The sequence below is a fragment of the Cupressus sempervirens genome, chromosome 3, assembly GCF_028749045.1.
Source record: "Cupressus sempervirens isolate cs-2001-9-10 chromosome 3, ASM2874904v1, whole genome shotgun sequence".
Taxonomy (NCBI): Eukaryota; Viridiplantae; Streptophyta; class Pinopsida; order Cupressales; family Cupressaceae; genus Cupressus; species Cupressus sempervirens.
Genome location: NC_143120.1, coordinates 586,109,402 through 586,133,038, shown reverse-complemented (window position 1 = coordinate 586,133,038; position 23,637 = coordinate 586,109,402). Strand labels below are relative to the sequence as shown.

Genomic DNA, 23,637 nt, shown 5'->3' with positions numbered 1-23,637 from the left:
CAACTCCTTTTCATTGGTTGACTTTCTCTTACACATGGATCATGTAAAAATTCAACCCTCACCCTTGATTATCAACTTCTTGATCTTGATCTCAATTGTATATCTACCTTTAAAAGGGAGAGCTCTCTCCTCATCTAAGGATCTCATTTTTTAGTATTGTTATGTTGTGGGTTTCTTGACATCTTTTCTAGAGCTTTGTGGAGAACTTCTTACCTCTTGTATGATTCTCTCATCACCATTTTCATACTATCTTAGAGTCATTTTCAATTAGATTAGTTCCTTTTTCAATAGCTTAAATAACCTAGTTTAATTAGTATGGCTTGGTAACATTATCATATTGTTAGCATAGTTTCATTGTGCATTACGTTCTAGCTTAGATCATTTCTTGCATTACATGCTTGAGAACTCCTTTGGACACTTACATTCTTGTTCTTGTCTAAGGAATCTCCCATTACATACTTTTCTAACAAGGGTTGTGTCTTGAAGAATCTGTTGAGTGCTCTTCATATGAGTAAAAACACACCTTTGCACTCCATGGATAGAGATCTCTAAGCTTTTGTTCAAGCATTCCAATTGATGGAATAACTTGGATAGAAGGGTTTAGAGAAGTTCACTTTCTTAGTGTACACCCATGTAATGTCCCCAGCATAGTCACCATTGTGTTGGATCCTTATTTGATAGGATTTCAATTACCTTGTGGACTGCACAAGATATCTAGGCGGTAGTTGATTCCCATGATAAATATACCTAACAAGCCCAAGGACCAACTAACAAAGATAGCTCATCTTTCACCTCTTTGAACTCTACAAGGTTTAGGCAGGTGTACTTAGGATTAATCTAAATTTCTTACAAAAATACACATGAACACTAACCCCATTTTAAGCAGTTAAAACCCTTAGTTCTTCTAGCTTAGGGAAAATAAAGAAATGAAATATAGATGTTAATCCATATCCAATGAATCCAAAGCTAGGTATGGGTGATCTTTTCTAGCTCACAACTCAAACATAAAATTAAATGATTTTGTTTGAAGATTTTTTATTGTACAAAAATTCAATGTCTACCTAGGATGAAAATATGATTAGTGCTTACCCATTGGACGAAACTAATTTAACTAAAATAATTACCCAATATCTACTCTCTTACTTTGTAAAGGAGATCAATACACATTTAGTATCTCCTACTTATCATAATATCTTCATGAAACCCTCTAATTGTATCATGAAATGTCAAGAATTTACTTAATCAATTAGATTAACAACAAAACATGAAATGAGATATAATTCTAGGAAAATTATACAAGAATTCAATTCACTTTTCATTGAATTAACAAGATCTAAATTATTCAATTACATTAATTTCTCCAGCTATATCAATTTTTCTTGAAAATATACATCAAAGTATCAAATTCATGACTCAAAATTACTCAAAAATATTCAAACTATTGTATTTTTATTTCTTTCATTCATGAGTAAATTCCAAATTAACAACAAAATAATGGACTGACTCAAAAATACAAAATTACAATCAGGAGATATAAATTTGGACCCTTCTCCAAGTCTTGGAAATCCAATTATAGGTATGGATTGCAACAAGCTTTGAACTATAGATATGGGACACATGTCACATATTCATTTGACAAAAAAAATATAGTTAAAATAAAACACGTAATTTGTCTTGTAGAAACATGCAACTGGCCTTTTCCAAAGCTTGATGGGACATCTTTGGGATCACGTGCCCACTGGCTCTTTCCTTCTAACCACATGTCATCATCTAAAGAGAATATCTTTAAAAATCATTATTGTTCAAGTAGACCCTCATTGTTTGATTCATCAATAGGGATGTAACTTTTCACCCATTCCTCGTATTCACCATCACTTGGTTAAGTGTGTGCAAGAATTTGATCTATCACTTGTCTATAAGTATTATACTTAACTATGGTCCAAGTAACCTCTTTCTTAAAATTCTCATAAACCACCCAAGAATTTACCAATTTTGTAAAGCACTCTTTGGAAAGTGTCATATTCATATCTTGTGCTATTTGTTTTGGCAGCTCATTCACTTTGTTTATTGATTCAACTCTCTAATCTATAAATTATTTTACACTTTTTTCTTCATTCAAAATAGGTGGCATAAGTGTGCCTTGAAACCCTTATGATTTTTCCTTTAACTCAACCATTTTGGTTTCAATGTAATCTAGAAAAACTAAAAATCCCTTAAGTGATTTGAAAAATTTAACAGTATTCATAGCAACTAGAGAATTATTTGGGTCCACTCTTGCACATAATTTGATTTGTTTCATCTTTTCAATTTTTTTCACCCACTTCTGATATGTTGGCTTGACCATTAATCTATCCTCCTCAAAATTACTAATGACCAAATAAAGTGTTGTCATGATTTTAGTTCCCCTATATTTTTCAAACTTTTAGGATTAGGTTTGAGTCAATGTGATGTCCTGTTTGTGTCTAGATTGCCCTTAAGGAACTTATCTTCTCATCTATCCCTTTGTGTGCACCTAGGTGGGAATACAAAATCAATCTTATGCATTTTTTCATATTAGATGATTAGGAAAGGGGGGGTAAGTCAATGCATTTCCTAGATGAGAGGGAAGTTGTTCAGAAATCCTAACTCTACAACCAAGTGTTTCAATGAAGGTGTAATATAGGTAGAACAAGGAGATCACACTCGCATTTAGAGAAAATGGAAATGGAGAACATTGAAGATTGAGGCTAAAAGATGATATACAAATCATAAGAACAAGACAGAAAAAATATAGGTTGAATTCGATACTAAAAGATGTAGAAGTGGTGAAGAACACAATCAAAGGTGGAAAAGACCAAAATTGAAATCAAATTGATGGTCCAAAGCACATTTGAATATCCACATCATTGAGTTGAATAGTCAAGTCATCTTGGAAATAAGTCATGACCATCAGATAGAAAGTAGATCAACACTTGTTGTTGTCTCACTTTATAAAGTTACATGAGAAATAAGCAAAGTGAGATTGTGATGAGTTCACACCTATCCCTATGGGGCCCTCTTGGTTTCTAAGCGATGTTACATGATGCATCTCCTCAACCATTAGATCTTAAAAGATCTATGCTTGTTGTTATGTTGCTTTCCAAAGTTGTGTGAAGAATAACCAAACTGACATAACGACAGTGTGACACGTAGAACATGTGGGACCTTCCTTGAGTCATGTGTAGTAATTAAGAAACACAATGAAGATCATTGATCTCAAGATTGATCTATGATTGTCATTTTGTCATTATGTAAACCTTCTCAACTGTTAATCAGGGCAACATAGTGACAAAGAAACACATGTCTTGATGGGCCCATCACATTCTATAGTCATCAGATGCTCCAAGCAATGAAATAGTACCATCTATGTACCATGATGCACATAGATGGAAGGTGGACCCAATTGGAAATCAAACAAAAGAGTTAAGGTCTTTTAATCACAACCATCAGACCTTGAGAAAATCAATGCTTGTCATTATGTCACTTTCAAAAGATACAAGAAAAATAATCATAGTGACATAGCAATGATTCGATATGTATACACAAGTGGACCCACAAAGAAAGTCATAAAGGGAAATTGCTAGGTTTTAATTGTGACCAATTGTTTAAGATTGATGGCCAAAATTCAAAATTGTTGTGACCATTGAGATACAAATTATATGGATTTGGTGCCAACAACAAAATATGAAGGAAATGAAAATTTTAATAGGGTTTTCTAAAGCTACGTCAAGATAAATAGTCACCAAGTGTTCTCAGAGGTGTCACGGGATCAAGATCATTATTGGGAAAGATGTTATGCATCTATACCATGATGAAAATTAGATATTTTCATATATTCTTTCTATTGTGCAACTGTTGTACTACCAGAACTAGGGATTGATAGAAAACTATAAATGTAATTTCTTTTGATAATACAAAGGGTCGATAAAATTGATGGTGACTTGGCTCTATAATTCCACTTACCCTATTCATTATTAAGGTTTTGTTGTTCCAACTTAGTTTAAATTAGTTTCTACATAAAGACTTGAAAGACAATTGTATGTGGCTCTATTATCTCCTTTATTTCATCATAGTGTTAGCAGTATAAGTAATTCCATTTACTATTTATATATGATTTTGTTTCTTCTATCCCTCTTGTTGTTTTTCCTTATTAGGATTAAACAATCATGATTGCATAAATAGAAATTGATTGTAGTTAAAATATAGATAGAAGTATTGCAAGATAATTCATGGAAAACATTCCATTGGGGCTTGTGAGTTATATAAATCCATTTTGCCTGAATTGTTTGTGTCTAAAAGAAATTTTTTTAGCCTTTACTACTCTCAAGTTAATAGTTTATTTTTTCATAAAATTCTAATCTAAGAAAGACATATTCATTGCAAATCATTACAAATTTTAAGGGAGTTGTACCTAGTAATTTAGAGGGTAGTGATAAAACATATACACTGACCCATTGTTGGTGACATCCTTTTGTCTCTCCAAAACATTGGGTTTTAAAAGAGGTAGGATATAAATCAAAATAGGAGAAAAAATGGTTAACCAAAATTTTTTGACGACTCTACTAGGGAGAATTTAACATAAAAAAAAGCCCTAAAGAATTTCTCTTATAATTATTTTTCACTCTAATTCCTTATATATTTTGAGTTGCAAAATAGGTCTTGTGAAGGCAAGGTGTTTTCCATAAGAACCTAATACTAGTTTTATAGCCTCAACCTGCTAGAAAAGTGAAGCTAACTCAAAGTTGAAGATTGGTAAAGTTTCCTTGATCACCAAGGTTAAGGTAAACTTAAAGCACCATTTTCTAAATAGTTAACTCATCTCAGATCCCAAGTATGCAGGTGTCCCAAGAAAGAGGAAGGATTGATGCAGTATTTGAAGAACTTAAGAAGGCCAAATTTCCTATTCTAAAAGATATTTTTAGAAAGTGAAGAGCATTTGCAAGGGAATCTATGGCTGAGAAGCTCCAAGAAACTTGCTTGCCTACAATTGTTCCTACTAGAATAAGGAGAAGTCAATCTTCTTTGCCACCTATAGCTAGAACTTATATTCCTCCTATCTTTGGTAGTTTATTGTTGATTGGTGCAATACTCCCTATTTTAGTGAATTTCCAAACTAATCATATTATTATACCAGTGGCTATGGCACTTTCTTGGGGAAATGCAATTGGTCCTCTCACCCTTGTAGCTAATAATGATTTTCCAAGAGCATAAAGAAAAAATTTCCCAAGATTCAATGGTGATGGCACCATCTTTGCAAAACAAAACCTAAGTGCTCTTGATAAAGCCTATAGTGTGGTGAATCCTCAACATGAAGATGTGGATGTCAAGATGTTTGTGGATATCCTTATAGATAATGTTTCTAATTGGTTCCAAGATTTACCTATAGGATGCATCATATATTAGAATCATATAAAGAAAAGGTTTGAAGAACATGATAAAATTATAGAAGATGCACGAGTGTTGTTTCTACAATTGGCACAAATGAAGAAAGAACCATCAGCTTCTATGAGAGATTTTAATGCAAAGTTTAACAAAGTCATCAAGAGAATACCTACTGCAAGTGCACCAATAGAGGATAATAAGAAGACCTTCTACATTAGCTCTATGCCTCCTGATCTAGGATATTATATTACGAGAGAAAATTTAGCAAATTTACAAGTAGCCCAAAGGCTAGTTTTGGAGATGGAAGATGACATGATAGCTTCTGGTAAGTGCAAAATAGAACTTCAATCTAGAACCATAGGTAATGTAGCTAGCACTTCAAATAATATAGATGCCACACTCTAAAAATTGACTAATGAGGTAATTTCATTGAAGAAACAAATCAATATTAGACCTATTCATTCTTTTCACCAACCTTATCAAAAAGGTTCTAGGCATCAAAATGGAGGAAAGACTTTACAAATAATGCATGCTTAACAGGAGTTAGCAATTGAGGTTGCTCCAAAGAGACAAAACATGTGTGCTCTCCACCTAAGGGTAGATCATGATGGTGATATATGTGCTGAAATGATCAAATATAAGAAAATGGCAGACAATAAAGAGCAAATAGTGGAATATCTAGGAAGTGAAGGTGATCATACTACTTGTAGTGACTCAGAAAAAATTTATTTGGAGTATGAATCAGATTCAAAGACTGAAGAAGACTATTTTGCAACTCTAGATGGACTTTAGTTGATAGTCATGACTAGAAGTCAAAAGAATAGGAATCAATCCTGCAATTCAGAGCCTACTAAAAATTGTGCACCATCAAACAAAGCAGATAAAGATAGTGGCATAGTACCTTCAACTTTACAAAAGGAGCACAAAGGTAATTCACTTAATTCCTTTGATATAATACAATGTGGTAAAGAGGTGAGAATTCAAATATCTCCACTAGATTACTTGAAGTCTAATCCTGATCAACTACAAAGGATAGTTGAACATTGTAATAATAAAGATGGAGAACATGTTAGTGTTAATGCTAACATTGATCATCAAAACAAAGCTAGTATTAGTGGAACTCCTGTAGATGCTTAAATCATCCCAAAAGACTATATTAATTTATTTAATATTTCCCTTGAAATTATAATTAATTACTTATTGATTAATTATAATTGTCATATTCTTCTACCTATTAATTATTATTTTTTAATTAAATAGATTCATTTTCCTAAGTTATTAAAATTTAATTTAAATACCTCTAGCCTTAATGTGTTAAATTTATTTAATACATGATCCTCCATAAATCCCCCTTTTAAATAAATTCTATTTATTTAAATCCCTCCATTTCATTAATTTCTCTAAACCTATGATTAAATTAAATCTTATTTAATTTAATCTTAAACCTAGCCTAAAGCCTTGCCTACAACCATCCCTTTCATCCTCCTAAGCCTATCCACACTTTAATACCACTTAATTACCCTTAATAATCTTGCTAATCCCTTCTTGAGCCTAAGTGTGTGCTCACACATGTGTGAGACCACTCCCTCTTGTAAGCTTTGTCCCCTACTCTTCCCTCCAAGTTTGCTCACACATGTGTGAGAAAACTTTGAAATTTTGACCACTTGCATGGCTTGCTTATGTGTCTCCTTGTAGCACTATGTGATGCCACATAGATGCCACCTCACCTTGGGTCTCCCTCAAGCCTATAAATAGAGCCCTTGTCTCAAGCATTTTCATCTCCCATAATTGCATTGTTGTCATTCTAATCTGAGTTTTGGGTTTTCATAGTAGAGCTTTCATAGTAATTTCTAGGTTGCATACTAACTTTGGGTAGCTAGTTTTTAGATTGTATTTGCATTATTAGTCTATTTTTCTTATGCATTTGAATCTCCATTTCACTTTCATGTTAGTGTAGCTTGCATATTGATTTAGTTTCTTTTGTTGCATTTCACATCTCCATCTTTGAATGACTTCAAACATGGCTTCTTCCATAGCCATTGTTTGAGGTGTTCTTCATTTCATATAGCATAGGTTAGGTTTATGGTTTCATCACTTACATTTTCACATTCACCATTCAAGAGATTCAATCACATAGTTGTGTTTGGGAGAGCACACCAAACATACCTCTAATCTTAACACACAACCAAGGCCTCTTATGGGTGCCTTTGTTGAGCTATTTGAGGTTGCTTGAGGACTTGGTTTGTTGGTTGCTATGAGTTGCAAAAATCAAGGAAGCATTTGTTAGTTCTTTTATCTTGATAAGTACTTGATGCATATGTGATTTAAACTAATGTTCATTTGTTGATTCATACTCCCAACAGGTCACTTTCTTTAGCATACAACTCCTTTGGTTAATGAAGATCTTGCATTGCCTAAATTGTTTCAAGAAGAAGAGTCCATTGTCTTGACTACTTCTCCCAATCAAAAACCAGATCCTTTTTGCATTTCCTTGTTCATCAATGGAAATAGGTTGAGTAATTGTATCATTGATTCAAGGGCTTTTGATAATGCAATGCCTATTTCTATAGCTAAATCTTTAGGTCTACCCCTAACTAAAACTTTTTTTTTGGTGTTATTCAATGGATGCAAAACAAGTACCCTTTCTTATATAGATAAAAGATGCTCAAGTTTCCATAGCTACCTATCCTTCCAAGAGACTTAAACTCACCATCCTAGTGGCATACATCCTTGTAAGTTATGGAATGCTCCTAAGTAGAATTTTTTGAAAAGACATGGGGGGAGAAATAAAATTGGACTGGTCCTATGCCATCATCCAAGTTGGAAAATAGTTGTGGACTTTGGAATTTGATGGAAGTTGTGCCAATGTTGGTTCAGGTGTAGGAGTGGTTTTGACATCACCTAATGGAGAAATAACTTATTTATCATACAAGTTAGATTTCAAAAATACCAACAATACTAAAAAATATGAAGCCCTTTTCATTGGCATAATTGTAGCAAAGTAGAGAGGGGTCAAGATACTTAAAGCTCAAGGAGATATAGAATTGGTGGTAAGACATGTGAATAACCAATATGCAATAAAGAACCAAAGATTGAAAAACTATTGTAATAAAGTGTGAGATGAGATTGAAAGTTTTTCTCAATTGTAGCAATACCAAGGGAATTCAATTCAAGAGTTGATTCTTTAGCAGTCTCTACATCTTTTCTCCTACCACATCCTAACTTTAAAGATCAAATTTATAGAGTGGGAGTTCTATCCATGCCTAATATTCTCGATAATGAAGACTCTTGGAAAGTGTTTGATGATGACAAACACATACAACAATTTATTGAAGGAGAAGAACCTTTTGTAGGTTTGTATTTTGAAGGAAGTACTAATTCAAGTGATGATCCATTGACAAATGACAAAAGGAAAATAAAGTCAGATATGATCCAATTGAAAGGTAACAAGATCTCACATCATCTCATTTCTTTGGAAAATATTTTTGATAGACATGATGCATACATTAAGAGAGAAAGAGATAAGAAAGGAAAAGCTTGCAGTGAGTATGATGGGATAAATATAGGAATAGAAATTAATCCAAAAATGATAAACATGGGGAAGTGTTGCATACAAAAAGAGAGGGTAGAAATCAAGGAATTACTCATTGAATATCAAGATGTATTTTCTTGGAGTTATGAAGATTTAAAAAATTTCATCGATGGGAAATTTAAACATGAAATCCCTCTAAAGCCAGGAACAACACCATTTAGATGGAAAAAAAGGAACTACAACCTTATAGTTGAAGGAGCAATCTTTAAGGAGATTGATAAAATTTTGTAAGGTAGGATCATATATCTTATTCATCCCTCTACTTGGATAGCTAAAATTATTCTAGTGAGGAAAAAAAATGGAGAGATAAGGATTTGTGTGGATTTACAAATCTAAATCAGGCTTCTCTCAAAGATAACTTTGCACTCCCAAACATGGATCATCTCTTACAAACTAATATAGGGTCAAAGATGATGTCTATATTCAATGGTTTTTCAAGGTAAAATTAGATTCAAGTAGATGAGGTAGATAAGTTCAAGAAATCCTTCACCACATCTTGGGGTACGTTTGCATATAGTAGGATGTCTTTTGGCTTAATTAATGCAAGTGCAACATTTCAATGTGAAATTAATTTGGCTTTTGGTGATTTGAAGGATAAAATCATTGTTGTGTACCTTGATGATTTGACAATCTTTTCTATCAAAGATTTAGAAAGAGTGTTACCAAAGTGTAGAATTCATCGTGTCCCACTGAAACCTAAGAAATTAGTATTTTGTGTGACAAAAGGTAAATTGCTTGGTCACATTGTCTCTCAAGAAGGTGTGAAGATTGATCTAGATAGTGTTAAAGCCATTCAATAATTAATTCTACCATTGAGTAAAATTGGAGTAAAATATTTCTTTGGTTGGGTAAACTTCTTAAGAAGGTTTGTGCCTAATTTCTCTGAGACAACTAGGTGCATAGTGGAAATGATGAAGGGTAATTAATCTTTCAAATGGAGTGATATTGGAAAAAGAGCTTTTGAAGACATCATAAGTGTTATTTCCAAATCACCTGTTCTTGTTCATCCAGATTATACCAAGGAGTTCATCATATATTATTATGCATCAGAACATACTATGTCAGCCATATTGATGTAGGAAAGCAAAGAAGGAATACAAGCCCCAATTTCTTTCATGAGTGTTCCATTGAAGAATCAAAAATTAAAATATTCACAAATGGAGAAACATGCATATCCAATGGTGAGAGCACTCAAGAATTTTAGATTCTATGTGTTGCATTCTCATTCAGTGATATATGTGTCAGATTATGTAGTGAAAAGCATTTTGACACAACAAGAGGTTGGTTGTAATAATAGAAGAGTTTGGATAGAAAAGGTTCAAGAGTATGATATTGAGATCAAGTGAACCAAACTTATAAGAGTAAATTCACTTTGTAAAGCCTTGGTAGAAGATCAAAAAGTTGTTGAAGAAGATACTCCAAAGGTTCTTATGGTAAGTCTTCAAGATCCTTGGTTTTCTAATATTGCATACTTTCTAACCTATGGTGAATGTCCTAATGGATTAAGTGATAAGAAAAGGAGAGATCTAAAAATAAAAGCCTTAAAATATGTAATTCAAGATGATGTTTTGTATAAGAGGTCTATTGATGGTACATTTCTAAGATGTGTTGATAAGGAACAACAAGAGAATATTTTTAAGTCTTTTTATAATGAAGCATGTAGAGGACACTTTTCTTCTACTGTTACTACATTCAAAATTTTAAGGCAATGTTACTATTGCCCAAGTATGTTTAAGGATGAATATCAGTGGGTTACTAATTGTGAGAAATATAGGATGTTTCCTAGTAAACCTCAACTAGTTGCCTTGCCTCTTAAACCAATGGTGATTGAAGCTCCTTTTCATCAATGGGGTTTGGATTTTATAGGCCCAATCAATCCCCCTTCTAGTCAAGGAAATTATTATATACTAATTGCCACAAATTATTTTAGTAAATGGATGGAAGCCAAGCCAATGAAGAAGATGTCATTAGAGGTAGTGTGTGAATTCATTAAAGAACATATATTGGTTAGATTTGGAGTTCCTATGAAATTGATAATGGATAATGCATCTTATTTCTATTCCTCAGAAATTGTTGAATTTTGTAATGATAAAGGTATCCAAGTTGGTCATTCTTCTGATTATTTTCCTCAAGGAAATTGGTACGTTGAATCTAGCAATAAGAATCTAATTAATATTTTGAAGCAATTGGTCTCAAATAATCAAAAAAATAGGCACAAAAAGACACGTGATGCTTTATGGGTAGATAGAACCACACCTAAAAGAGCTATTGGTATCTCACCTTTTGACTTAGTTTATTGAGTAGAAGCTAACTTGTCATTTTCTTTAGAGCTTACTATATGTAATTTGAAGATTATAATTGAAGAGAATACTTTTAAAGATGGATTAGAAAATGGAATTTTGTATCTCACCAAGTTGTAGGAGGAAAGAGAGGAAATGGTTGACATAATTACTGAATACCAAGGAAGAGTAAAGAAATTATTCGATAAAAGAGCAAGAGTAAGCAAATTCATGGAAGGTTATTTGGTCCTACTATGGGATAAGAGACATGAATCGAGAGGAATGCACTCTTAGTTTCAATCTTAGTGGAAAGGGCCATTCCAAACAATGCAAAAGAACTAGAAAAATTCTTTCAAGTTGGCATACCTCACTAGAGAAACCCTATCATGTTCTTATAATGGGCAGGATTTGAAATTGTATCAAATGCAAAATTGAAAGTAGGTAACCCCTGTATAGTAGCTAGTTAGGTAGGGTTTTAGTTCATATAGGATTCTAGGATTCTTTTAAGCATTATAATGTTTAAATTTCTAGTTAGAGCCAGTTGTTGCCATGATTTCAGTTCCTCTATATTTTTCAAACTTTTAGGATTAAGGTTGAATCAATCTAATGTCATGTTTATGTCTAGATTTCACTTAAGGAACTTCTCTTCTCATCTATCCCTTTCTGTGCACCTAGGTGGGTATTCAAAATCTATCTAGTGCATTTGTTCATATTAAGTTATTAGGAAAGGGGGGTAAGTCAATGAATTTCCTAGATGAGAGGGAAGTTGTTCATAAACCCTAACTCCATGACCAACTGTTTCATTGAAGGCATAATATAGGTAGAACAGAGAGATCACAAGCATATTCAAAGAAAATGGTAGTGGAGAACATCAAAGACTAGGCTAAAAGATGATATGTTGATTGTGAGAACAAGCTAGAAACAATATCTGTTGAATTTGATACTGAAAGATGTAGAAATGGTGCAGAACACGGTCAAAGGTGACAAAGACCAAATTTGAAATTGAATTGATGGTTCAAACACATCTGAATATCCACATCATTGAGTTGAATAGTCATGTCATCTTGGAAATAAGTCACGATCATAAAATTGAAAGAAGATCAATGTCTGTCACTATGTCACTTTATAAAGTTGCACAAGAAATAAGAAAAGTGAGATAGCGATGAGTAAACACCTATCATGGGCCCCTCTTAGTTTCCAAGCAATGTTACATGATGCATCTTCTCAACTGCCAAATCTTAAAAGATCCATGCTTAGAATTATATCACTTTCCAAAGTTGTGTGAAGAATAAAAAAAGCAACATAAAGATAGGATGATATGTGGAATAGGTGGGACCTTCCTTGAGTCATGTGCAGTAATTAAGAAACACAATGAAGATCGTTGATCTCATGACAGATCTACGGTTGTCATTTTGTTGTTATGTAAAGCTACTAGATTGTTAACCATGGTGACATAACAATAGAGCAACACATTTCTTGATGAGCCCATCACATTCTACAATTTCCAGATGCTCCAATCATTGAAATAGTGCCACTTGTCTACCATGATGCACATAGCTAGAAGTTGGACCTATATTGCAAATCAAACAAAGAAGTTAAGGTCTTTTAATTACAACCATCAGATCTTGAGAAAATAAATGCTTATTGCTATGTTGCTTTCAAAAGATATAAGAAAAGTAATCATAGCGACATAATGATGATTCGACACATGTATGCAAGTGGACCCATGAAGAAAGTCATAAAGAGAAATTGCTAGGTTTTAATCATGATCATTGGTTTAAGATCAACGACTAGAATTCAAAATTTTTGTGACCGCTAAGATACAAATTATATGGATTTGGTGCCAATAACAGAATATGAAGGAAATGAAAAGTTTAACAAGGTTTTCTGAAGCCACATGAGATAAGTTGTCACCAGGTGTTCTCAGAGGTGTCATGGGATCAAGATCGTTGCTAGGAAAGATGCTACATGTCAATACCATGATGTAGATTAGATATTTTGATCATATTTTCTTTCTGTTATGTGACTGTTGCACTACCAAAATTAAGGAATGACAAAAAAACTATAAATGTAATTTCTTTTGATAATACAAAGGGATAGTAAACTTGATGGTGAATTGGCTCTGTAATTCCACTTACCCTATTTTATGCTAAGGTTTTTGTTTTCCAACTTAGTTTAAAGTAGTTTCTGCATAAAGAGTTGAACGAAAATTGTATGTGCCTCTATTATCTCCTTTTGAATTCCATTTCATCATGGTATTAGCAGTATAAGTAACTCCATTTACTATCCATATATGATTATGTTTCTTCTCTTCCTCTTGTTGTTTTGCTCTATTAGGGTTAACAATCAGTATTTCATAAATAGAAATTGATTGTAGTTAAAAGCTAGATAGAAGTGTTGCAAAATAATTCATGGCAAAGATTCCATTGGGGGTTGTGAGTTATCCAAATTTAGTTTGCCTGAATTGTTTGTGTCTACAAGAAATTTGGTTAGCCTTTACCACTCTCAGGTTAAGAGCTTATTCTATCATAAACTTTTGATCTGAGAAAAACATATTCATTGCACATCATTGAAAATATTAAGGGAGTTATACCTTGTAATTCAGAGGGTGGTGACAAAACATGTACACTGATCCATTTCTCGGTGACATCCTTTGTCTCTCCAAAACATTGGATATTAAAAGAATTAAGATATAAATCACAAAAAGAGAACAAACTATTAACCAACTTAAGGAAATGAGCAAACCTGATGAATTCTATACATCCTACTATTTATTTTTTCATGTAGATTCAATAATGTAATTTTAATAATAATTTCCTTGTTAAACTAAAAACAATTTTTTTCATCTTCAATCTTCATCTACAAGTCCACCACCTCTTTAATCAAAGAATTAACATCTTTATCTTCCCTAGGTGGAATTTTTTGTATTGATATTATGGTACTTGTTGGTGTAACTAGTATCATACTCAACTAATTTGAAGGACCCAATTCATTTGAACTTGAGGTCCTACCTATTTCCAATTCAAGTATTCTCTATTTTAACAAACTCAACTGAATGGTATCATTGAAGAAGTATATATAGAACAACTTGAAGCATTTTCCACTTATGATAGTACAAATATAACAATGACACAACTGGATGCTCAAAATAGTAAAAGAAGGGTGCAACATCGAGTCTTCTCAGAGGTCACCCATCCCAGTACTACTCCGATCGAAGCATGCTTAACTACAGATTTCTAATGGGATCCAGTGCACTAATGCTGGTATGGTCACACCCAACATCAAACTCTCACACCCTCGTGTTAGCCAATGCATCATAATGCAACCTTGAATAAGATGCACCTTATCGAGCACTTAGAGTGCACCTAATTTGAAGGACCCACCTCATTTGAACTTGAGGTTCTACCCATTTCCAGTTTAGGTACTCTCTATTGTAAAAAACCCACCTGAATGGTGTCATTGAAGAAGTATATATAGAAAAAACTGAAGCATTTTCCACTCATGATAGTGAAAATATAACAATGACACAACCAGATGCTCAAAAAAGTAAAAGAAGGGTGCAACATTAGCACTTCCTAGGAGATCACCCATCCCAGTACTACTCCGGCCCAAGCGCACTTAACTACGGAGTTCTAATGGGATATGGTGCACTAACACTAGTATGATCAAACCCAACATCAAAATCTCACACCCTCGTGTTAGCCCATGAATCATAATGCAACCTTGTCTAGGACATCCCTTATCGAGCACTTAGAGCGCACCTTATTGAGCACCCAAAATACACGAGAGAGTAAAAAGCACTCCAAGCACCAATAGGAAGAAAGGCATGGGTTTCACTCCAAACAAACCCTCCCAATGAAACCACATGGATAGTTTGAAGAAGAATAGAGATGCGAATCAAAGGTTATGGCCCTCGGAAGTTCTTGAATAAATTTCACAATCTTGTAAGCTTTAATTTTCCTCATCAAAAGAATCAGTTTTCCAATTGACTGTTTCATTCTTATGGAGATTACTTTGTTGAGGAACATAAATTTTACGTCACCTTTAGTGCCTAGAATGTTCCTTATCTAGCACTAACTTATCGAGCACTCAAAATGAACGTGAGTCAAGGTATGGGAGGAAAGGGGGATGGGCGATTGAAAATGGGCTTTGAGGAGCATGGGAGCAGTGCAAATATAACAATGACACAACCAGATGCTCAAAAAAGTAAAGAAAGGGTGCAACATTAGGACTTCACAGGAGGTCACCCATCCCAGTACTACTCCGGCCCAACCGCACTTAACTACAAAGTTCTGATGGAATTTGGTGCACTAACACTGACATGATCTCACCCAGCATCAAACTCTTACACCCTCGTGTTAGCCCATGCATCATAATGCAACCTTTTCTAGAATGTGCCTTATCAAGCACTCAGAGCGTACCTTATCGAGCACCCAAAATGCATGAGAGAGTAAAAAGCACTCTAACACTAAGAATGCACCTTATCCAACACTTGGAAGGCACCAATAGGAAGAAAGGCATAGGTTTCACTCCCTAAAAAACTCCTCCCAATGAAGCCATATGGATAGTTTGAAGAAGAATGGAGATGCAAGTCAAAGGTTATGGCTCTCAAAAGTTCTTGGATCAATTTCCCAATCTTGTAAGCTTTTATTTTCCTCATCACAAGAATCAGTTGTCCCATCGACCATTTCATCCTTATGTAGATTACTTTGTTGAGGAACATAAATTTTACATCACCTTTAGTGCTTAGAATGTGCCTTATCTAGCACTAACTTATTGAGCACTCAGAGTGAACGTGAGTTGAGGTAAGGGAGGAGAGGGGGATGGGCAATTGAAAATGGGCTTTGAGGAGCATGGGAGCAGTGCAAATATAACAATGACACAACCGGATGCTCAAAAAAGTAAAAGAAGGGTGCAACACAAAGACTTCCCAGGAGGTCACTGATCCCAGCACTACATCAGCCCAAGTGTGCTTAACTGCGAAGTTCTGATGGGATCTAGTGCACTAACACTAGTATGATCGCACCCCACATCAAACTCTCACACCCTCGTGTTAGCCCATGCATTATAATGAAACCTAGTCTAGGAAATGACTTATTGAGAACTCAGAGTGCACCTTATCGAGCACAAAGAATGCATAGGAGAGTAAAAAGCACTCTAACACAAAGAACGCACCTTATCCAGCATGGGTTTCTCTCTAAACATCTCCTCCCAATGAAGCCATGTGGATAGTTTGGAGAAGAATATAGATGTGGGTCAAAGGTTATGGCCCTTGGAAGTTCCTTGATCAATTTCCCAATCTTCTAAGCTTTTATTTTCCTCATCACAAGAATCAGTTGTCCCATTGATCATTTCATCCTTGTGGAGAGTACTTTTTTGAGGAACACAAATTTTACATCACCTTTAGTGCCTAGAATGCGCCTTATCTAGCACTGACTTATCGAGCACTATAGATGAATGTGAGTCAGGGTAAGGAAGGAGAGGTAGATGGACAATTGAAAACAGAATTCAAGGAGCACAACAGTAGCACAAATATAACAATTACACAACCAGATGCTCAAAAAATTAAAATAAGGGTGCAAAATCGAGACTTCGTAGGAGGTCACCCATCCCAGTACTAGTCTGGCCCAAGCCTGCTTAACTATGGAGTACTGATGGGATCCAGTGCACCAATGCTAGTATGATCACACCCAACATCAAACTCTCACACCCTCATGTTAGCCCATGCATCATAATGAAACCTTGTCCAAAACGGCCTTATAAAGCACTCAGAGAGCACCTTATCGACCACCCAGAATGCGCGAGAGAGTTAAAAGAACTCTAACACTAAAAATGCACCTTATCTAGCACTCAAAAGGTGCCAATAGGAAGAAAGGTATGGGTTTCTCTCCAAACAACTCCTCCGAATGAAGCCACATGGATACTTTGAACAAGAACGAAGATGCGGGTCAAAGGTTATGGCCCTTGAAAGTTCTTGGATCAATTTCCCAATCTTGTAAGCTTTTATTTTCCTCATTACAAAAATTAGTTGTCCCGTCAACCATTTCATCATTATGGAGCTTCCTTTGTTGAGAAACATAAATTTTACATCACCTTTAGTGCCCAGAATGTGCTTTATCTAGCACTAACATAACAAGCACTCAGAATGAAAGTGAGTTGGGGTATGGGAGGAGAGGGGGATGGGCAATTGAAAATGGGCTTTGAGGAGTACAGGAGCAACACAAATATAACAATGACACAACTAGATGCTCAAGAAAGTAAAAGAAGGTTACAACTCCAAGACATCTCGGGAGGTCACCCATCTCAGAACTACTCTGCCCCAAGCATGCTTAACTGTGAAGTTCTAATTGTATCTACTGCAATAATGCTGGTATGATTGCATTGAACATCATGCTCTCACACCGTCATGTTAGCCCATGCATCATAGTGCAACCTTGTCTAGGACCTGCCTTATCAAGCACTCAGAGCACACCTTATTGAACACCAAGAATCAATGGGAGAGTAAAAAGAAATCTGACACTAAGAATGCACCTTATCCATCACTCAAAAGGCACCAATAGGAAGAAAGGCATGGGTTTCTCTCCAAATAACTACTCCCAATGAAGCCATGCAGATAGTTTGAAGAAGAACGGAGATACAGGTCAAAGGTTATGGCCCTCAGAAGTTCTTGGATCAATATCCCAATCTTGTAAGCTATTATTTTCCTCATCACAAGAATTAGTTTTCCCATCAACCATTTCATCCTTATGGAGATTACTTTGTTGAGGAACATAAATTTTATATCACCTTTAGTGCCTACAATTTTCCTTATATATCACTAACTTATCGAGCACTCAGAATGAAAGTAAGTCGAGGTATGCTAGGAGAGGGGGATGGGTGATTGAGAATTGGCTTTGAGGAGCACAGGAGCAGCGTAAATATAAGAATGACACAACTGGATGCTAAAAAAAGTAAAAGAAGGGTGCAACACCGAGACTTCCTAGGAGGTAACCCATCCCAGTACTACTCTGGCCCAAGCATGATTAAGTGCAGAGTTCTGATGGGATCTTGTGCACTAACGCTGGTGTGATGGCACCCAACATTAAACTCTCATACCCTCATGTTAGCCTATGAATCATAATGCAACCTTGTCTAGGATGCTCCTTATCGAGCACTCAGAGTGCACCTTATCAAGTACCTAGAATGCACAAAAGAGTAAAAAGCACTCCAAAACTGAGAAAGCACCTTATCTGGCACTCAAAAGGTGCCAATAGGAAGAAAGGCATAGGTTTCTCTCCAAACAACTCCTCCTAATGAATCCACGTGGATAGTTTGAAGAAGAATGGAGATGCGGGTCAAAGGTTATGCTCCTCGGAAGTTTTGGGATCAATTTCCCAATCTTATAAGCTTTTATTTTCCTTGTCAGAAGAATCAATTGTACCGTTATCTAGCACTAACTTATTGAGCACCCAGAATAAACATGAGTCAGGGTATAGGAGGAGAGGGGGATGGGCGATTGAAAATGGGCTATGAGGAGAACGAGAGCGGCGCAAAAATAACAATGACACAATTGAATGCTCAAAAAAGTAAAAGAAAGGTGCAACACTAGGACTTCCTGGGAGGTCTCCCATCCTAGTACAACATTGGCCCAAGTGCGCTTAACTGCAGAGTTTTGATGGCATCCGGCACACTAATGCTGGTATGATCACCAAACATCAAACTCTCACACCTGCATGTTAGCCCATGCATGATAATGCAACCTTGTCTACGACATGACTTATCAAGCACCTAGAGTGCACCTTATCGAGCACTCAAAATACACAAGAGAGTAAAAAACACTCTGACACTAAGAATGCACCTTATCCGGCACTTAGAATGTGCCAATAGGAAGAAAGTCATAGGTTTCTTTCCAAACAACTCCTCCCAATGAACCCACGTGGATAGTTTGGAGAAGAACGGAGATGCGCGTCAAAGGATGTGGCCCTTAGAAGTTCTTCGATCATTTTCCCAATCTTCTAAGCTTTTATTTTCCTCATCACAAGAATCAGTTGTCCCATCATCTATTTCATCCTTGTGGAGATTACTTTGTCGAGGAACATAAATTTTACATCACCTTTAGTGCCTAGAATGTCACTTATGTAGCACTAACATACCGAGTACTAAGGATGAACATGAGTTGAGGTACGAAAGGAGAGGCGGATGGGCGATTGAAAATGGGATTTGAGGAGCATAGGAGTAGCACAAATATAACAATTACACAACCAAATGCTCAAAAATTTAAAATAAAGATGCAACACTAGGACTTCTCAGGAGGTCATCGATCCCAGTACTACTTCGGCACAAGCGCACTTAACTACAGAGTTCTAATGGGATATGGTGTACTAACTCTAGTATGATCGCACCCAACATCAAACTCTCACACCCTCATGTTAGCACATGCATCATAATGCAACCTTGTCTAGGACACCCCTTATTGAGCACTCAGAGCACACCTTATCAACCACCCAGAATGCACGAGAGTGTAAAAAGCACTCTCACACTAAGAGCGCACCTTATCTAGCACTCAAAAGGTGCCAATAGGAAGAAAGGCATGTGATTCTCTCCAAAAAACTCCTCGCAATGAAGCCACATGGATAGTTTGAACAAGAATGAAGATGTAGGTCAAAGGTTATGGCCCTCAGAGTTCTTGGATCAATTTCCCAATCTTGTAAGCTTTTATTTTCCCATCACAAGAATCAATTGTCCCATCGACTGTTTCATCCTTATGGAGATTCCTTTGTTGAGGAACATAAGTTTTATAGCACCTTTAGTGCCTTGAATGTGCCTCATCTAGCACTAACTTATCGAGCACTCAGAATGAACGTGAGTTAGGGTACGCGAGGACAAGGGGATGGGAGATTGAAAATAGGCTTTGAGGAGCACGGGAGTAGTGAAAATATAACAATGACACAACTGGATGCTCAAAAGGGTAAAATAAGGGTGCAACACTAGGACTTCCCGCAAGGTCACCCATCCTGGGACTACTCCAGCCCAAGCACGCTTAACTACAGAGTTTTGATAGAATCTGGTGTACTAATGCTGGTATGATCGCACTTGGCATCAATCTCTCACACCCTTGTGTTAGCCCATGCAACATAATGCAACCTTGTCTAGGATGCGCCTTATCGAGCACTGGGAGCACACCTTATTCAGTACATAGAATGCACAAGAGAGTAAAAAAGAAGCCACGTGGATAGTTTGAAGAAGAACGGAGATGTGGGTCAAATGTTACGACCCTCAGAAGTTCTTGGATCAATTTCCCAATCTCTTAAGCTCTTATTTTTCTCATCACAAGAATCAATTGTCCCATTGACCATTTCATCCTTATAGAGATTAATTTGTTGAGGAACATAAGTTTTACAACACCTTTAGTGCCTAGAATGTGCCTTGTCTAGCACTAACTTATCAAACACTCAGAATGAACATGAGTCGGGGTACACATGGAGAGGGGGATGAGTAATTGAAAATGGGCTTTGAGGAGCACAGGAGCAGCAAAAATATAACAATGACACAACCGGATGCTTAAAAAAGTAAAAGAAGGGTGCAAGACTAGGACTTCTCGAGAGGTCACCCATCCTAGTACTACTCCGACCCAAGTGTGCTTAACTGTGCAGTTCTAATGGGATCTGGTGCACTAACGCTGGTATGATTACACCTGAGATCAAACTCTCACACCCTCATGTTAGCCCATGCATCATAATGCATCCCTGTCTAGAACGCACCTTATCGAGCACTCAGAGCACACCTTATCGAGCACCCAAAATGCTTGGGAGAGTAAAAAACACTTTGACACTGAGAATGCACCTTATCTGGTACTTGAAAGGTGGAAATGGGAAGAAAGGAATAGGTTTCTCTGCAAATAACTCCTCCCAATGAAGCCACATGGATAGTTTGAAGAAGAACAGAGATGCAGGTCAAACATTATGGCCCTCAAAAGTTCTTGGATCAATTTCCCAATCTTGTAAGCTCTTATTTTCCTCATCATAACAATCAGTTGTCCAATGGACCATTTCATCCTTAGGGAGATTCTTTGTTGAGGAAAATAACTTTTACAGCACCTTTAGTGCCTAGAATGCACCTTATCTAGCACTAACTTATTGAGCACTTATAATGAACGTGAGTTGAGGTAGGCGAGAAGAGTGGGATGGGTGATTGAAAATGGGCTTTGAGGAGCAAGGGAGCAACGCATATATAACAATGACACAACTAGATGCTCAAAAAAATTAAAAGAAGAGTGCAACACTAGGACTTCTCGGGATGTCACCCATCCCAGTACTACTCTAGCCCAAGTGTGCTTAATTGCGGAGTTCTGATGGGATCTGATGCACTAAAAATTATATCATCGCACCTGACATAAAGCTCGCACACCCTCATTTTAACCCATGCATCATAATGAAACCTTGCTTAGGACAGGCCTTATCAAGCACTTAGAATGCACGGGAGAGTAAAAAACCACTCTCACACTGAGAATGCACCTCAGAAGTTCTTAGATCAATTTTGTAATATCCTAAGCTTTTATTTTCCTCATCACAAGAATCAGTTGTCCCATCGATCGTTTTATCCTTATGGAGATTACTTTGTTGAGGAACATAAGTTTTACAGCACCTTTACTACCTAGAATGAACCTTATCTAGCACTAACTTATTGAGCACTCAGAATGCATGTGAGTTGGTGTAAGCGAGGACTGGGGGGATGGCCGATTGAAAATGGGCTTTAAGAAGCATGGGAGCAGTGCAAATATAACAATGACACAAATGGATGCTCAAAAAAGTAAAAGAAGGGTGCAACACTGGGACTTCCCGAGAGGTGACCCATCCCAGCATTACTCCAGCCAAAGCGCATTTAACTACGGAGTTCTGATGGGATCTAGTGCACTAACGCTGTTATGATCGCACCTAACATCAAACTCTCACACCCTCGTGTTAGCCCATGCATCATAATGCAACCTTGTCTAGGACACGCCTTATCCAGCACTTGGAGTGCACCTAATGGAGCACCTAGAATGCACGGGAGAGTAAAAAACACTCAGACACAAAGAACGCACCTTATCTGACACTCGAAAGGTGCCAATAGGAAGAAAGGCACAGGTATCTCTCCAAACAACTCCTCCCAATGAAGCCATGTGGATAGTTTGAAGAAGAACGAAGATGCAGGTCAAACGTTATGGCCCTCAGAAGTTCTCAGAATAATTTACCAATCTTGCAAGCTCTTATTTTTCTCATCACAAGAATCAGTTGTCCCATCGACCATTTCATCCTTATGGAGAATACTTTGTTGACGAACATAAATTTTACAGTACCTTTAGTGCCTAGAATGCACCTTATCTAGCACTAACTTATCAAACACTCAGAATGAACGTGATTCAGGGTATGCGAGGAGAGGGGGATGGGCGATTAAAAATGGGCTTTGAGGAGCATGGGAGTAGCACAAATATAACAATGGACACAACCAGATGCTCAAAAAAGTAAAGGAAGTGTGCAAAATTGGGACTTCATGGGAGGTCACCCATCCTAGTACTACTCCAGCCCAAGCACAGTTAACTGCAAATTTTTTATGGGATCCAGTATACTAACACTGGTATGATCACACCCAACATCAAACTCTCACACCCTCGTGTTATCCCATGCATCATAATGGATCCCTTGTCTAGGATTCACCTTATAGAGCACTCGAAGCGCACCTTATTAAGCAACCAGAATGCACAGGAGAGTAAAAACACTCCAACACTGAGAATGCACCTTATCTGGCACTCGAAAGGCACAGATAGGAAGAAAGGAATGGGTTTCTCTCCAAACAACTCCTCCCAATGAAGCCACATGGATACTTTGAAGAAGAATGGAGATAAGGGTAAAATGTTATGGCCCTCAGAAGTTCTTGGATCAATTTCCCAATCTTTTAAGCTCTTATTTTCCTCATCACAAAAATCAGTATTCCCATCAACCGTTTCATCCTTATGGAGATTACTTTTTTGAGTAAAATAAGTTTTACAGCACCTTTAATGCCTAGAATGTGCCTTATCTAGCAATAACTTATCGAGCATTCAGAATAAAGGTGATTTGGGCAATGCAAGGAGAGGGGGATGCGTCGTACAAAATGGGCTTTAAGGAGCATGAGAGGAATGAAAATATAATAATGACACAACTGGATGCTCAAAAAAGTAAAAGAAGGGTACAACACTGGGACTTCCTGAGAGGTCACCCATCCCATACCTATGGATTCTGGTGGGATCCGGTGCACTAACACTGTTATAATCGCACCAATCATCAAACTCTCACACTCTTGTGTTATCTCAGCATCATAATGCAACCTTGTCTAGGATGAACCCTATCAAGCACTCGGAGCGCACCT

The 23,637-nt window shown here is 36.5% G+C and overlaps 5 pseudogenes; all 5 read right to left on the bottom strand.

Annotated features, from left to right (window-relative positions):
• Positions 1 to 14,430: 14,430 nt before the first annotated feature.
• On the bottom strand, positions 14,431 to 14,548 carry LOC149568030 (5S ribosomal RNA; annotated as a pseudogene).
• A 1,632-nt stretch (positions 14,549 to 16,180) lies between these two features.
• LOC149568029 (5S ribosomal RNA) lies at positions 16,181 to 16,299 on the bottom strand (annotated as a pseudogene).
• Positions 16,300 to 16,844: 545 nt separating this feature from the next.
• Positions 16,845 to 16,963, bottom strand: LOC149568028 (5S ribosomal RNA; annotated as a pseudogene).
• A 1,266-nt stretch (positions 16,964 to 18,229) lies between these two features.
• LOC149568027 (5S ribosomal RNA) lies at positions 18,230 to 18,348 on the bottom strand (annotated as a pseudogene).
• Positions 18,349 to 20,226: 1,878 nt separating this feature from the next.
• On the bottom strand, positions 20,227 to 20,345 carry LOC149568026 (5S ribosomal RNA; annotated as a pseudogene).
• Between the last annotated feature and the right edge of the window lie 3,292 nt (positions 20,346 to 23,637).